At 42.7% G+C, this 15813-nt stretch overlaps 1 protein-coding gene and 1 long non-coding RNA gene across 8 annotated transcripts in view; one reads left to right on the top strand and one right to left on the bottom strand.

Annotated features, from left to right (window-relative positions):
- The first annotated feature begins 201 nt into the window (after positions 1–201).
- Positions 202–15813, top strand: part of LOC137301818 (WD repeat-containing protein 72-like) — a 211509-nt gene continuing 195897 nt past the window's right edge. For 5 of the 6 annotated variants that reach the window (XM_067971464.1, XM_067971463.1, XM_067971466.1 and 2 more), the window contains exon 1: positions 202–339. The gene's annotated coding sequence lies outside the window, so the exon portion shown is untranslated. Of the gene's footprint in view, positions 340–15439; positions 15597–15813 lie in introns of those variants that run through there. The other variant, XM_067971462.1, reaches the window with a different exon arrangement.
- LOC137301819 (uncharacterized) lies at positions 10633–15515 on the bottom strand. 2 transcript variants are annotated; one of them, XR_010958359.1, is made up of 4 exons: positions 15375–15515; positions 12554–12635; positions 12096–12441; positions 10633–11679 (listed from the first exon to the last, which is right to left on the bottom strand). It is a non-coding gene; the product is annotated as an uncharacterized lncRNA (long non-coding RNA). The 2 variants fall into 2 exon arrangements; XR_010958358.1 differs by having other exon boundaries at positions 10633–12441.

Below are 15813 nucleotides of genomic sequence, written 5' to 3'. Positions count from 1 at the left end.
TGTTTGCAACAAATATTTTACAGAAATGTCCATACTTCTGTGAAGAGGAGACTTGCAGTGCTGTGGTATTTTCCAACAGTCTTGTGCAAATTCAGATCATTCACCAGTTAGTAGATGATTACACAAGAATCGAGCGATTGGGAAATCCGCAAAATTTAAAAACGAGTCTGGAAATTCCTGTCACTGACAGTGCTTTCACCAACAGGTACAGTGCGAGTGGGAGCTGAAGCAATTGTGAGTTTGGGAACCCGCTCTGCAACTCTCCAGACCTGGTTTGCCTGCTGGCTGTGTGTTTTCTCACATAGTTTGTGACAGCATCTCGAACATCCTTCTTTTCAGGTGAGTACCCATGAGTTCTGGGTTCCACCACTTCAAAGCAATAGACATCCCCCCACCCCCCCCCCCCCCCAGGCCTTAGCACTCTACCAGAGTGGCTCTGGACGTTGTATAAGAATAGCCAGGTTGACACGCCTTCCAATTCCCCCCCCCACCTTTTGAGTTAAAACATCTTAGAAATTGCCGCAAGGACACGAGTGCCTTTCCGGTTTAGGTGAAGACAATCTCGTCTGTGCAGTCTGGCCCCAAAGGTGGTCTCAGTGTCCTAGGAATCTGAACCCTCCTCGCCAGCAATGTCAAACTCCAGCCCTTCATGAATGGTGAAATTGTGAAGGGCACAGCAGGTTATAACTATTCGTGACACTCAATCTGGGGAATACTGCAGTGCCTCTCCTAATCTGTCAAGACAGCAAGAGCATGACTTTAAAACCCCAATGTTCCTCTCGATGATCATTCTTGTCGAGATATGTGTCTAATTAAAGCGCCCACCTGCTGCTGTTTGGGCCACTCTTATTGGAGTCGTTATCCATGGGAGCGGGGGGTAGGCTTTGTCACCTGTCTGTTGACGTGATTCTTTTCCCAGAAGAGATGAGGGAGGGACAAATTTCAAAGATTGAATGCATTGTGACTGCTTCCAGCATATCTGGTGATGACATACAGGATCCTCTACATGTTGTCACACACAATCTGTGCTTTGAGGCAGTGGGTGCCCTTCCTGTTGAGGGCGTGTATGTGTGGGAACTGTTAAAGCAACATGGGTGTCATTGATTGCACCCTGGTCCTTGGGAAAGCCAGCAACCTCATACAACTGGATGACCCTATCTCGTTGCTGCGTTGCTCCAATGCCAATGGTGATGAATTCTCCAGCTCTCCAGTAAAGTACGTCAATTATCTAATGAATGCATACCCATACTGCAGCTGGCTAATAATATAAGGATTGTCTGTGGCTGCCTGAAATGAACCACTGCCATAAAAGTTGAGTGCAGTGGTCACCTTCAGAGCCACAGACAGAGCAGTGTGGGTAGATGAGTGTGGTTGCAGGTCATCGTATAGTAAGAAAGAATGACTTGCATTTATACAGCACCTTTCACGGCATCAGGACGTCCCAAAGTGATTTACAACCAATTAAGTACTTCTGAAGTGTAGTCACTGTTGTAATGTAGCAAACACGGCAGCCAATTTGCACACAGCAAGGTCCCACAAACAGCAATGAGATGATGGCCGGATAATCTGTTTTTTAATGATGTTGGTTGAGGGATAAATATTGGCCAGGACACCGGGAGAACTCTCCTGCTACTCTTCGAAATAATGCTGTGGAATCTTTTCGTCCACCTTTTGGGTGGACGGGGTCTCGGATTAACGTTTGACCCGAAAGACAGCACCTCCCACAGTACAGCCCTCCCTCAGTACTGCACTGGAGTGGCAGCCTAGACTTTATGCTCAAATCTCTGGAGTGGGGTCTGAACCCACAACCTTCTGACTCTGAGGTGAGAGTGTTAACTCTGAGCCACAACTAACATGACAGAGCTACTCCATTGTCTCTTCGGTGAAGTGCACTGTCCTTATATACATCTCCTCCATAAGGCCTTCATATGACCTGTGCTGCCTGTATTTTCTATGGAGGGTGGGGTAATAACTGGTGAATTGCATTCTCCTTAAATGCTGCCTGACTCTCCTTAGCTTCATCCTGTGCTGCTCCTCCACCATATTAATGGAAGACAAGGGTATCTTGCACATAGGGAATGCCATATCTGCTCGTGAGAAGTCCTGACTGTGGATAGGGGGTGGGGTGGGAGTTGGGGGAGAAAATCTGCCAGTGATGTGACTGTGCCAGAAGCAGTGAGAAGTAAGTCCAGGTCTGTTCATACAGAATGGCAAAAAAAAATTCGCTGGAAAAGATGTCTCCCTGCTGCAGAAATCATGAATGGATCTCCCTGGACTTTTCAGGCTCACAAACTCCTCATTTCCACTTGGATCAGCTGTTCCTGGTAACAACTGGCACCTTACAATTCTCAATCGAAGGTACCCTGACTGCATTGCAAGTGTAGCAGCAAGAAGCACAGAGCTGCACTGTCACTGGCCCTCATTATAATATGTATATAAATGTAGGCCTTGCAGAGGGTGCAGAGGGGATTTACTAGAATGGTACCAGGGATAAGGGACATCAGTTATGTAGAGAGACTAAGAGAAGATGGGATTGTTCTCCTTAGAGCACAGAGGTTAAGGGAAGATTTAAATGAGATGGTCAAAATTATGGTGGGTTTTGTTAGAGTAAATGGGAGAAACTGCTTCCACTGGCAAACATTGGCAAAAGAACAAGAGGGGAGATAATGAGAATTTTTTTATGCAGCGAGTTGTTATGATCTGGAATGCGCTGCCTGAAAGGGTGGTGGAAGCAGATTCAGTAGTAACTTTCAAAAGGGAATTGGATATATACTTGAAAAGGAAAAATTTGCAGGGCTATAGGGAAAGTGGAGGGGAGTGGGACTAATGGGATAGCTCTTTCAAAGAGCCAACACAGGCACAATGGGTTGAATGGCCTCCTTTTGTGCTGTAAGATTTGATGATTCACTCGGCAGGCCGATCGTGTGATGGGCCAAAACGTGTAATGGAAGCCAGAGGGAAAAATGTTATGTTTGGAAATTGGTAGAAAGAGCTTCTGCCTGATTTTCCTGCCAGAAAAAGGTACTTGTCCTGATTATGAATCAGAAATATGCCAAAAACTGCAAGGAAATTCCCCCCCTTCAAGTCTGGAAGGTAATACTTGAAACAAGTTAACAACATTTTGTTTAGAGGCTGATTGATAGAGTCTGTCATGCTTGCGTGCAAGACATGATGTTACTGGCATGTGACTTGTTTCAAATTATAAAATTTCTATGTTTTATCTTTGCCAATGTTGACAAATTTAAAACAGTTTCTGTTAATTGTTGTCTATAATGAGCTTATTTTACATTTGAGTGCATGTGTATGTGTTTTGAACAAATCCACACAATCCTGCCTGGAAGTATTGGGTATTAATGACAAATTTAAACTGCTTTCTGTTAGGTGCTTTTTGGAAGGAAGTGTGTGGGTTCAGAGAGGCAATATATAAACCTTGTCTGATGTATATGTGCTAGCTTTAAAAGCCAGCCTCTGTTTATATTAAATGGACAGATGCTTAACTGAACAAAATTGGCTTGATTAATACTCAGACAATGGGGCAGAAATTGCTCCCGACATAATGGAGGAGCTCAATAACACTCAGTTTTCTATTGCGAATCGAAGGAGCAAGTTCATGAATTTGCACATGCGCACGAGAACATGGAAATCGTGAACTTGCTCCTATTGGTTCACCAGCGATTTGACTGCTGCGAATTAAAGGGCCATCGCACGCTACAATCATAGAAATAACTGAAAAATTGCAAACTTGCTTATCCGCCCAGCTGGAACGTAACTAATTACACCACCAAAAGGTACGCTTGAAAATACCAGGTCTAAACTAAGTTTTAAAAGCGCGATAACTCTTTATGACTGCCAAACAAATAAAAATTAAATTTTAAAAATGTGGAGTCTCATATTACTCCTTATTTTCTTATTTTAATAGTTTTTGGTCATTTAATTAAAAAAAATGTTTTACTTTTGCTTTCTGTCACTTTAATTTCATTCAATTACTTCTTTGGCTTTTTATATTTTTTTTAATTTACAATGACTTCTGGAATACTAACTTTAAATGAATGAAGTCTGCTTGCCTGCTTGTGGGCGGGACTTCTCTTCCTGTCAGATTTTGTGGGCGTGTCTTCTATTCTCACAGACTGTTTCATGCGAATCAACTTATGCTGTTCAGAGGTTGGGTCGATAGCGCACAATTCTTTAAAAATTCAAAATCACGCAAGTCGACGCCACAGAGCTCGCAGTAAGTACGTTCGTAAATTTATTTTGTAGGAGCTGCAACAATTGTTGCCATGCCGCTTTGTGCAATTTCTGCCCCAATATTTGCACTACGAGAAACAGACTCATCCATTGACTGTTATAGCTCTCCTGTTAGATGTTATCCAGAATTGTATCAAAATTCACACTTATTACATTAATAAGTGTTATCTTGGCTTAAAGGCCTTGAGTTTGCTGCTCATCTTTAGTTCACTTGAATCCTGTATAGCCAAGTCATTGTGGTGAGAAGGTCTCTGGTGTCTTGGGCCCATGTTTTGCTTCATCTGAAACTCTGGAAAAAAGCACTCGAGGTATTCTGAAACATCTCTTTTGTTGGACTCAGAAAACAGTTGACTGTACCAGGGAAAGTTAAATATATTTTTATCTGCTGTTTTAAGTTGCTTCTGTGTATAGGACTGATTCCCTGACTGGCACTTACAGGGAGTGCTGGCTGGGAATTTGGGGGCCTCCAGGCCTTTATGTTCCATTCATTTAAGTTAATGTTTGGTACAATTGAGTGACTTGCTAGGCCACTGCTGAGGGAAGTTAAGAGTCAACCACGTTGGATGTGTGACTGGAGTCATGCATAGGCCCAGACTGGGTAAGGACGGCAGGTTTCCTTCACTAAAGGACATTAGTGAACCAGTTGGGTTATTACGACAATCCGACAGCTTCAAACATAGAAACATAGAAAATAGGAGCAAGAGTAGGCCATTCGGCCCTTTGGGCCTGCTCCGCCATTCAAAATGATCATGGTTGATAGTCTAACTCAATACCCTGTTCCCGCTTTTTTCCCATATCCATTGATCCCTTTAACATTAAGAAATATATCTATCTCCTTCTTGAATACATCGAATGAATTGGCCTCCACTGCCTTCCGTGGTAGAGAATTCCACAGGTTCACCACCCTCTGAGTGAAGAAATTTCTCCTCATCTCAGTTCTAAATGGCTTACCCCAGATCCTGAGACTGTGACCCCTGGTTCTGGACTCCCCAGCCATCGGGAACATCCTCCCTGCATCTAGTCTGTCTAGTCCTGTTAAAATTTTATATGTTTCGATGAGATCACCTTTCATTCTTCTAAATTCTAGTGAATATAGGCCTAGTCGATCCAATCTCTCCTCATATGTCAGTCCTGCCATCCCAGGAATCAGTCTGGTAAATCTTCGTTGCACTCCCTCCATGCCAAGGACATCCTTCCTCAGATAAGGAGACCAAAACTGCATACAATACTCCAGATGTGGTCTCACCAAGGCCCTGTATAACTGCAGTAAGACATCCCTGCTCCTGTGCTCAAATCCTCTTGCAATGAAGGCCAACATACCATTCGCCTTCCTAGCTGCTTGTTGCACCTGAATGCTCGCTTTCAGCAACTGGTGTACAAGGACACCCAGGTCTCGTTGCACCTCCCCTTTTCCCAATCTATCACCATTCAGATAATAATATGCCTTTCTGTTTGTACAACCAAATTGGATAACCTCACATTTATCCACGTTATACTGCATCTGCCATGTTCTTGCCCACTTACCCAACTTGTCTAAATCACATTGGAGCCTCTTTGCATCCTCCTCACAGCTCACATTCCACCCCAGCTTTGTATCGTCTGCAAACTTGGAAACGTTACATTTAGTTCCCTCATCCAAATCATTGATACATATTGTGAATAGCTGGGGCCCAAACACTGATCCCTGCAGTACCCCACTAGTCACTGCCTGCCACCCGGAAAAAGACCCGTTTATTCCTACTCTCTGTTTCCTGTCTGTCAACCAATTCTCAATCCATGCCAGTACATGTGCTTTAACTTTGCACACTAACTTCTTGTGTGGGACCTTAGCAAAAGCCTTCTAAAAATCCAAATACACCACATCCACTGGTTCTCCCTTATCTATTCTACTAGTTACATCCTCAAAAAACTCCAGTAGATTTGTTAAGCATGATTTCCCTTTCATAAACCCATGCTGACTTTGTCCAATCCTGTTAATGCCCTCCAAGTGTTCTGTTATCACAGCTTTTATAATAGACTCCAGCATTTTCCCCACTACTGATGTTAGGTTAACTGGTCTGTAATTCCCTGTTTTTTCTCCCTCCTTTTTTAAATAGTGGGGTTACATTTGCCATCTGTAGGAACTGTTCCAGAGTCTATAGAATTTTGGAAGATGATCACCAATGCATCCATTATTTCCAGGGCCACTTTCTTTCGTACTCTGGGATGTAGATTATCAGGCCTTGGGGATTTGTCAGCCTTTAGCCTCATTAATTTCCCTAGCACTATTTTTTTTAACTAATACTGGTTTCCTTCAGTTCCTCCCTCTCACTAGACCCTTGGTTCCCTCACATTTCTGGCAGGTTATTTGTGTCCTCCTTTGTGAAGACAGAACCAAAGTTTGTGTTTAATTGTTCTGCCATTTCTTTCTTCCCCATTATAATTTCCCCCATTTCTGACTGTAAGGGACCTACATTTGTTATCACTAATCTTTTTCTCTTGACATATTTATAGAAGCTTTTACAGTCAGTTTTTAAGTTCCCTGATAGTTTACTCTCATGCTCTATTTTTCCCCTCTTAATCAATCTCTTTGTCCTCCTTTGCTGAATTCTCAACTGTTCCCAATCCTCAGGCTTGCCGCTTTCTCTGGCAATTTTATATGCCTCCTCTTTGGATCTAATACTATCCCTAATTTCTTTTGTAAGCCACGGTTGAGCCACCTTTCCTGTTTTATTTTTGCGTCAGACAGGAATGATTAATTGTTGTAATTCCTGCACATGTTCTTTAAATATTAGCCATTGCCTGTCCACCGTCATCCCTTTTAGTGAAGTTCCCCAATCTATCATAGCCAACTCGCACCTCATACTTTCATAATTTTCTTTATTTAGATTCAAGACCCTAGTTTCAGATTCAACTACTTCACTCTCCATCTTAATGAGGAATTCTATCATGTTATGGTCGCTCTTCCCTAAAGGACCCGCACAACAAGATTGTTAATTAATCCTTTCTCATTGCACAATACCCAGTCTAGGATCGCCTGTTCTCTAGTTAGTTCCTCAATGTATTGATCTAGAAAACCATCACGTACACATTCCAAGAATTCCTCCCCAACAGTATTATTGCTAATTTGGTTTGACCAATCTATATGTATATTAAAGTCACCCATGATTATAGTTGTATCCTCCTTGCATGCATCTCTAATTTCCTGTTTAATGCCCTCCCCTACATCTCCACTACTGTTTGGGGGCCTATAGACAACCCCCACCAACGTTTTCTGCCCCTTGGTGTTTCTTAGCTCCACCCATACAGATTCCACATCGTGATTTTCCGAGCCAATATCCTTTCTAACTATTGCATTGATTTCCTCCTTTACTAACAACGCTACCCCACCTCCTTTCCCTTTTTGCCTGTCCTTCTTAAATATTGAATACCCCTGGATGTTCAGTTCCCATCCTTGGTCACCCTGCAGCCATGTCTCCATAATCGCAACTATATCATAACCGTTAATATCTGCACTGTTAATTCATCTACCTTATTGCGAATGCTCCGCGCATTTAGACACAATGCCTTTAGACTTGTCTTTTTAAGATTGCTCGTCATCTTAGTTTTATTTTGCACTATGGCCCTATTTGTTTTTCGCCCTTGTTTTCTCTGCCTTCCACTATTGCTTCTTCCCTTTCTGTCTTTTGTTTCTATCCTTGTCTCCCCCTCCTCTGTCTCCCTGCTCAGGTTCCCATCCCCCTGCCATTCTAGTTTAAACCTTCCCCAACAGCACTAGCAAACACCCCCGCGAGGACATCGGTCCTGGTCCTGCTTGGGTGTAACCCGTCCCGCTCGTACAGGTCCCACCTTCCCCAGAACCGGTCCCAATATCCCAGGAATCTAAATCCCTCCCTCCTACACCATCCCCGCAGCCACGCATTCATCTGGTCTATTCTCCTGTTCCTATACTCACTAGCACGTGACACTGGTAGTAATCCTGAGATCACTACATTTGAGGTCCTGCTTTTTAATTTATCTCCTAACTCCTTAAATTCACCTTGCAGGACCTCATCCCTTTTTTTAACCTATGTCGTTGGCACCGATATGGACCACGACTACTGGCTGTTCACCCTCCCCCTCCAAAATGCCCTGCAGCCGCTCCGTGACATCCTTTACCCTAGCACCAGGGAGGCAACATACCATCCTGGAGTCACGTTTGTGGCCGCAGAAACGCCTATCTGTTCCCCTTACAATTGAATCCCCTATCAATATGGCCCTGCCACTCTTATTCCTCCCCTCCAGTGCAGCAGAGCCACCCGTGGTGCCACGAACTTGGCTCTTGCTGCTTTCCCCTGATAAGCCATCTCCCCCAACAGTATCCAAAGTGGTATATCTGTTTAAGAGAGAGATGGCCCCAGGGGACTCCTGCTCTACCTGCCTAGTCCTTTTACTCTGCCTGGTAGTCACCCATTTCCTTTCTGCCTGCGTAATCTTTACCTGCGGTGTGACCACCTCACTGAACATGCTAGCCACAATAATCTCAGCATTTCAGATGCCCCACAGTGAATCCATCCGCAGCTCCAGCTCCGAAATGCGGTAAGCCAGTAGCTGCAGCTGGACACACTTCCTGCACACATGGTCGTCAGGGACACCTGTAGTGTCCATGACTTCCCACATAGTGCAGGAGGTGCATATCACGGGTGCGAGCTGACTTGCCTTAGATTTACACCGTGCTCACCTCTCGGACTCTCCTCCCGCTCTCGGACTCTCCTTTTACACCGCGCTCACCTCTCGGACTCTCTTCCCGCTCTTGGACTCTCCTTTTACACTGTGCTCACCTCTTGGATTCTCCTCTCACTCTTGTACTCTCCTTTTACACCGCGCTCACCTCTCGGACTCTCTTCCCGCTCTTGGACTCTCCTTTTACACTGCGCTCATCTCTCGGACTCTCCTTTTACACTGTGCTCACCTCTCGGACTCTCCTCCCGCTCTCGGACTCTCCTTTTACACCGCGCTCACCTCTCGGACTCTCTTCCCGCTCTTGGACTCTCCTTTTACACTGTGCTCACCTCTTGGATTCTCCTCTCACTCTCGGACTCTCCTTTTACACTGCGCTCATCTCTCGGACTCTCCTTTTACACTGCGCTCACCTCTCGGACTCTCCTTTTACACCGCGCTCACCTCTCGGACTCTCCTCCCGCTCTCGGACTCTCCTTTTACACCGCGCTCACCTCTCGGACTCTCCTTTTACACCGCGCTCACCTCTCGGACTCTCCTCCCGCTCTTGGACTCTCCTTTTACATTGCGCTCACCTCTCGGATTCTCCTCTCACTCTCGGACTCTCCTTTTACACCGCGCTCACCTCTCGGACTCTCCTCCCACTCTTGGACTCTCCTTTTACACCGCACTCACCTCTTGGACTCTCCTCCCACTCTTGGACTCTCCTTTTACACCGCACTCACCTCTCGGACTCTCCTCCCACTCTCGGACTCTCCTTTTACACTGCGCTCACCTCTCGGACTCTCTTCCCGCTCTTGGACTCTCCTTTTACATTGCGCTCACCTCTCGGATTCTCCTCTCACTCTCGGACTCTCCTTTTACACCGCGCTCACCTCTCGGACTCTCCTCCCACTCTTGGACTCTCCTTTTACACCGCGCTCACCTCTCGGACTCTCTTACCCCTCTTGGGCTCTCCTTTTACACTGCGCTCACCTATTGGACTCTCCTCTCGCTCTCAAGGTCACTTTTACTGATGCCAACTCTTTATTCTAGGATTATTTATTTGGGCCTGTGATTTTCTGACCAGTACTCCATATGAACACTGCTCTTCACTTGGAGCACCTGACTGGGGTATCAGCCCTTGTATTTCTTTCTTGTAATAAACAATTCATGGTGCAGCCTGAAATATATAGGCTGTCTGGTACATTTCTGCCAATTGGAGAGATCAGAAGTGTACAGTGGGCAATCCCCACTGTATCTGGTATGACCCAGCAGTAAAAGCACAGTTTGTTAGCCTAAGGCACATTACATCTCATTCACTACATGCATAAAGCTAAGCTTTAAGCTCATGGATGCTGGTGAGCATTGGTCAAGAGTGTTGGGAACACGATTGAATTATAGCAGCTAAAGTGAGATAAATATCACCTACAGACCATTGTAAACAATTTTACAACACCAAGTTATAGTCCAGCAATTTTATTTTAAATTCACAAGCTTTCGGAGATTTTCTCCTTCCTCAGGCAAATGACTACCACCTACAGACCAAGTACGGGTTGTTCAAAGTAAAAGCAGATGCAAATGGCAGTAAAAATGAGTGCAAGGCCCCAGAAAGACAGGGATTGAGAGGTGGAGAGCCGGTGCTATGGTGAAGCTGAAATGCTCAGGAAAAGACTCAGTTTGAAACAGACAAAGCAGCAGCTTGTCTTTTTAATTAACTCTTCTATTATAGACCCTACCTGCAAGCACACAGCTAAGTGACCACTAAATCAAACACAGGGCTTTAAATTTCATTTTTATTTTGTACATCAGTGCTGAACATTGCCTAGTTTTACGGCTTAAAAAACTAGGGGGTAGAATTTCCAAGGGGTTTCTCCATTGTAGCTTCGGCGGAAGATTGACAGAAACCCCGAAGAAACATCATAAACGACTGCTCGTGTCTTCTGTCCTTAGTTTCTGCTTATCTTCTGCCAAATTTACAATGAGGGATTGGGAGAAACCCTGCAGAAATTCCAGCTGCAGAACACGTTTGATGCCACAAAGTATAATTTCAGGTCTCAAATGAATGTGTACTTTCACAGCTGGGGTTGGGTGATTGTGACATAGAAGGCATGTCTTCATACTGTACTTGAAGATTATGTCACACATAAGTTATGCAGGGATGCAACCTGAACATTACAAGCCCCCAAGCTGGGGCATGTCACATGTACAGTACAAATCCAAGTAAGGATAATATGCCACTACCTGCGCAACTTAATTTACTAAGCATTTGGTTGATACAACATAAATATTTAAGAATTGTTTCAAAATCTGTTTTCCATTTGTTTTATAAAGATATTATTTAAATAAATATTAAATTCAGGAGATGGCACTTCAATATTACTTGTGAAGTAATTTGAAGCAACACTTAACCTCCAGTCTCTGCTGCAAGCATTTTTTTTGCTGATTCCTTATGGATTAAATGAAGAGGATTGCCATTATCAGCTTCCATATGAATATTTTAAACTTCTCTCTGTACCAACTCTTAGTGGCCTTAATGATGAGCATCCCTCAATTTGAACCAGTTGCATAATTTGGTTGACCATCGTTGACTTTGAATCATGGCTTGATTCCGCAGACCCATATTCATTATGGGCATCCTCTTGCTCCATTTCCTTCCATTTCTCACACGTTATCTGTCCTTGTGATTCTCGAATGGTATGCCCACAGTATCTAATATTCTTTGGGCTGCTGATCTCAGGAGGTCTCCTTTTCATCCTGCCAAGTTAAGCATTTGGTATTTATCATGAACTGTACCCAGCAAAAGCAAAGGATTCTGTGACTTATCCATATTTCAAATGTTTCCAGTTTTCTACAATGCACTGGATGCAAAGTCTACGTTTCACACCCACATAAAGCCATCAATCAAACCATTTTAATAAAGATTTTTAAACCTTTAGTTCAAGAGCCCTGTTATTTTGCAGCTTTCTCAGAGATCCCAATATGAATCAGAACATCATGTGGGTTAAAACATTTTGATGTTTACTTGTATTGTCTGAACTGAATTGTTTAACTTATAATATTTCTGTAATGTTAAATTCAGCTGAGGGTCTTAACAGTTAGACAGCGGGTAAGAAACTAGGCTGGTTGCCATTGTAATTTGAAGTGTCAATTAGCTACCAAAAGAGACATACCAGCATCAAAACTGCTTATTTTGTAAGTTTTGTAGATCTGAAACAATGGAAAACCCCAGGAGGTCATTCTTGAGAAATGGCCAGTCTTTGACAAGTATCTTTGGCTTTCAACATACTTTGTTTCCATTTCAGTGTTGATGAGCAGTCTTTCTGGCTTAATTAAACAATATATGTTGTTACCCCACAGTTCTGAGGGTGGATTCAACTTGGTGCCCTCAGTGATTGATAGCTCGGTGGGCCAAATACCGCACCCCCAACTACCCCTACTCAACACAGATGGGAGGGCCAGAGAACTCTCACTCTGTTCCTCTCTGAGAGATAGGATGGATGAGTGAATCTGTACAGCCTGTAACAGAAAACAGAGCCTGTTAGCTTTGAAAAAGCAAACACCTAAACCTAAGGCATAAGACTGCATCTTTATTATTATTTTCATAAAACAAGAAATGTAGGAAATTCACCTCCATATAAAAACCGTATTTTGTTTGTTCATGTATTTTATGTAAATAAATCATTGTTGGTTTGAAGTCATGCTTCATCTTTCTGCAAAGACAGGAGAATGAATTAGTAGCAAATGCAGTATTTCAATAGCTGGTAAAAGGGACCAAGGTTCTATGCTATGATCCCTGGGCCACAATACTGTTAATCTAGATATTGGGCAATAAAAGGTGTTTTCCAGATCAGAGGGGATGTAAGGTCCACTTTTGGGAGTGACTGGTAACACGAAACCTGAGAGAATATCGAGTTCAAAACCTGAAAATAGTGACAGAGGCCAACAGGAAACCTAGGAGACTGGAATCTGCCTCAGTGAAAATTAATGTTCCCCCTATTAGTTTTTTTTCTTTGTTCTTCCCTCTAGTACATGTACTTTTGTTGATTCAGAATTATTATCAGGAATACTGCTGCTCAGAGAACCATAAGGAGAAAATTGTGAATTTATATTTGGAAATCTGCAAATGAAAAAAACTGCAATATTGATCAAAAAGTAGCACAACTAGTCCTAGAATGTGATTTGTCAGGTTATACTCTTCCCTTCCCTCTTTAGACCAATTTCTTGTGGAGTTAATTTTTTCTTGAGTATTTTGTTCTTTTGTTGTAAGCATGCTTTTTGTTCCTGCAGCAGAAATATACTTCTACAGAGGTCAAGGTACACAAATAAAAGTGTACTCAAAGAAAAGAACAAAATAAATACTAGAATTTACATAGTTGTCACATCGTGAAAATGTCTCAGTTCACACAATGAGTGCTTATTAAGTGCACTGATTGTTGTTGTGCTGGCAACTGTTATAGCCATTCTATGCCAGCAACATTTGATAAACAGCAATGAGATGAATAACCAGTTAATCTGTTTTTCTTCAAGTAGTGCCATGGGATCTTTAGACTCAGTCTGAACCCCCAGAAAAGTAAGTTGAGCCTTTAGTGTAAGGTCTCATCTGAAGAACAGCCCCAATGACAATGCAGCACTTCCTGAATGCTGCAGTGGAGTGCAGAAATTGATAATGAGTTCAAACACTACTCTGGCTCTTCGGTCCGCAACCTATTGATGAGACTGTTACCAACTGAGTTGCAATGAGATGCCAATCTTATAAAGCAACTTGGCAACAGAAACTTATGCTGATCACATCGTAAGGTTTCAACTTTGAATTAACGTCAAGTTTTCTTGACAATGTTTGATTGTCTAAAATATATTTTCCTATCCAGTTTTCTCCACTTTACCTTTCCTTTCCTTTCCTGAAGGTGGCAGTTGCTTTGGTGCTATGAGCCTTGCTGAAATGGCCATGTTCGTGTTTTGAGATGTTTCGCTTCATTAGTTGTTCAACTCTGTCAGTGAATATCAGACTAGACAACTGTGAGGGCCATCAGAGCTGAGCCTGATCCTGCTCTTGCTCTCAACATTCATAACGTGCATCCAGCAGCAATGAGAGAAAATCTTAGGAGGTAATGGTCATTTGGCCCAAAATGCCTGTCCCTTTTTGAACTGATCGTTAACACCAGCTCCCCCCTTATCTCCTTTATATCTTCTTTCTCCAGAAATATATCTAGTTGCCGTGGCGATTTATTGTTGCCCTCCTTCGCCAGAGACGCTGAAGCCAATTGTGATCCTCCACTGAGGTTAATTCACTCACTATAGACCAGGGGTTAAACCCGAGACCTGTGTGGCTCAATGCCAGACAACCTGATACAACGACCATCACGATTGTTTTGATAAAACGGTTAATTTTAAAACTTGAGAAAACAAGTTTTTGTTATTCCGTTTGGGTGTATAATCAAATGTTGAATCTTTCAAACTCATGATCCAGTGATGTGGCCCGTTCTACAGCTAGTGCAGTATCTTCTATATCATAATATATACAACAAAATATTATTTTGGGTAAGCATAAGATGACTTATCTTTAGGAATGCTCACGAACAGATACGTGTCAGAATGTGACAAGGCCATATAATAATTTGGGGAAAATATATTGCAGGATTCCGATTCTGTTTAAATCTTTTATTATAATTTGATATAGCATTCCCACCTATCTAATGATGTATAATGTGCTAGCATTAAAGCTGGTTTCATCTGTTCCTTTATATTCAATCAATGATTATTTGGTTAATTATATTCTTAGACTGAAACATTTGACTGAGGTGTATCCCCAACAGCCATTACCACTGAAGACTCAGCACTGGCAGAGTATTATTTCCATTCGAAATCTGTCAGTCCTTAGTATTTTGAAGTCAGTTGTTAGATGCAATAATACAATTTTGAAGTGAAGTTATGAGTCTGCAAAGTGAAACATTGCCCCTGGTGTTACAGATGTGAAGTCAAGTGTGTAATAATGGCCTTCAAATATTCTAACACATTCTTGGCTACTTGTAAAGCTCTTGCATCAATAGCTTACCACTACCGCCCTCAACTGCTGTCAATTTTTGTCTAAGATATCTATTTTCATGCAATGATCATCTTGGGTAAAGGTAATGATCATTTACATTAGCTCTCCATAATCGATTTCCCGACTTTTTAATGAAAGTCTGTTGGTAATATCACCCTATTGGTAATATTATAAGAGGCAAAAGAAAAGAAACAAAATGTGAAACTGTGAAGTGGGTAGAGCTTTTTGTTGATTTGTTTCCATGACACTGCAGCTCGTGTCATAAATGTATGTGACCCCCAAAGAGTTTGGTGTTTGAGGCGTGAGGATGGTGTCGGGTGTTGTAAAGTTGATGAGGAAACAAGCTCTTGTGCGGTGCTGAGAGCGACACGTTCAGGCTGCTTAGGGATAAACGGACAAGACCTACCTTCAACAGAACAGGCAGCGGGCTCTCCCAACACGGTTTAAACAGGCTGGGGCGGGTCCTGCTCACTGCTTGGAGTTTAGAACTGACGAAAAGCCGAGCCCTCTTGTTCCGCCTTTAATTGAGAGCAGCCTGGAAACGGTTTAAAACGCACTGACCGTGAACTTCCACTGCCAGCTCCAACGGGGCATATCTATTGTAGCAGGCTCTAGTGGCAAAAGAACGGTGAGTTTATTTCTTTTTGTAATAGTTGTTCAGGAAAAGAGACTTTCTTCAATTTGGAAACCGATTAATCAGGTATACAAACATGTAGTGAAATAGTTAGCAATTTAAAATTGTATTTGCTAACTTTAACGATTGATTCTTTTGGACAGTGTTGGGTACCTGTTATTTATAGATATGAAGTTCTACATACATGAAAAATCGTCCAAAAGTTTCTTTA

This window comes from Heptranchias perlo, chromosome 34 (genome assembly GCF_035084215.1).
Source record: "Heptranchias perlo isolate sHepPer1 chromosome 34, sHepPer1.hap1, whole genome shotgun sequence".
NCBI classification, from domain to species: domain Eukaryota; kingdom Metazoa; phylum Chordata; class Chondrichthyes; order Hexanchiformes; family Hexanchidae; genus Heptranchias; species Heptranchias perlo.
The sequence above is the reverse complement of the archived record's forward strand: the minus strand, read 5'-3'. Positions and strand labels throughout refer to the sequence as shown.